The sequence below is a fragment of the Eretmochelys imbricata genome, chromosome 6 (assembly GCF_965152235.1).
Source record: "Eretmochelys imbricata isolate rEreImb1 chromosome 6, rEreImb1.hap1, whole genome shotgun sequence".
NCBI classification, from domain to species: domain Eukaryota; kingdom Metazoa; phylum Chordata; order Testudines; family Cheloniidae; genus Eretmochelys; species Eretmochelys imbricata.
Window position 1 is genome coordinate 2,057,501 of NC_135577.1, and position 2,015 is coordinate 2,059,515.

Here is a 2,015-nt window from a genome sequence, read left to right on the forward strand (position 1 = left end):
ACCCACCCACACATTAGACACACACCGATAGATACGCAGATCACATACACTCTCAATCGCTCACACACATCACACACACTGACAGATTCACACCTATTGCTCACACATGCACGTGTCACACACACACTAACACACACCCATCACTCACACATGGACACACACACATACTGACACACACTAATCACACACTGACATCCACCCATTGCTCACACACAGGCACACAAACATCACACACACACTCTTTCACACTCACACACATCACACACACTGACAGACACACACCCATTGCTCACACATAGACACACACTCTCTCTCACATTACACACATTGACAGACACACATGTTGCTCAGCCACAGACACACAGATCACACACACAACACACACTTACACACACAACACAAACATCATGCACACTGACACTCACCTATTGCTCACACACAGACACACACGTCACACACACTCTCTCACACTCACACTGACAGACACACACTTATTGCTCACACACAGACACACATCCATCACACACACGGACACACGTGTCTCACACACTCACACACTGACAGACACACCCACCGCTCTCACACAGACACATACATGTCAAACATACTGACACACACATCACACGCACACTCTTTCTCACACACTCATCACACGCACTGAGAAACACTCATCACTCACATACACACACATGTGACACATGTCACACACACTGACAGACACACACTCATTGCTCACACATAGACACACACACTCTCTTGCATCACACACCCTGATGGTCACACAGCCGTCACTCACACACGGACACACACACACACTGACAGACACGCAGCTATCGCTCACACACGGACACACATACACACTGACAGACACACAGCCATCGCTCACACATGGACACACACACACACACTGAAGACACACAGCCATTGCTCACACACAGACACACACACACACAGCTGTCGCTCACACATGGACACACACACACACTGACAGACACACAGCCATCGCTCACACACGGACACACACACACACACTGACAGACACACAGCCATTGCTCATACACACACACACACACACAGCCGTTGCTCACACACGGACACTCTGACAGACACACAGCCATCACTCACACACACACACTGACAGACACAGAGCCATCACTCATACACACACACACACACACACACAGCCATCACTCACACACACACACACACACAGCCGTCGCTCACACACGGACACACACACACACACTGACGGACACACAGCCATCACTCACACACGGACACACACAGACAGCCATCACTCACACACACACACACTGACAGACACAGAGCCATCACTCGTACACACACACACACACACACACAAACACACAGCCACACAGCCGTCGCTCACACACGGCCACACACACACAGCCGTCGCTCACACACAGACCCACACACTGACAGACACACCGCCCTCGCTCACAGACAGACACACATCACATACACATGCTCATCACACGCTGACAGACACGTCGCTCACACGCACGTCACACACTCTCTGTCACACACAGACACACACCCTGTGTCTCTTTGCTGCATTCACTCCCCACCGCTGAGTGAAAAACCCCCCTCCGTTCCCTGCAGCAAACCCGCCCCAGCACCCACTGCGCCAGCAGCCAGCCGGGCCATCTTCCCTGCACCCACCTGCCCACACCTGCCGCTGGGCCAGGGGCGCGGGGCCCAGGGCCTCCCGCAGGCCTCGGCCCCCCTCGGTCCTGGCGGCCCCCGGGCCAAGGGCCACAGAGAAGGCAGCCGCCTTCGCTCTCCCCAGGAGCAGCCCGGAGCTCTGAACCCCATTCCCATCTCTCCGCCTCGCTGCCTTTCTCCATCCCTCCATCCCCGTAGCGAGGGGCGCGCCGCCCGCCCGCCCGCCCGCCGAAACCAGCCATTCGCGCCTCCTCCGTCCACCCCTGTGCCCCTGCGACCAAAGAGCACGCCCCAGTCCCGGCTGCCTCTCTCCTCCTCTCTGCCTTTCC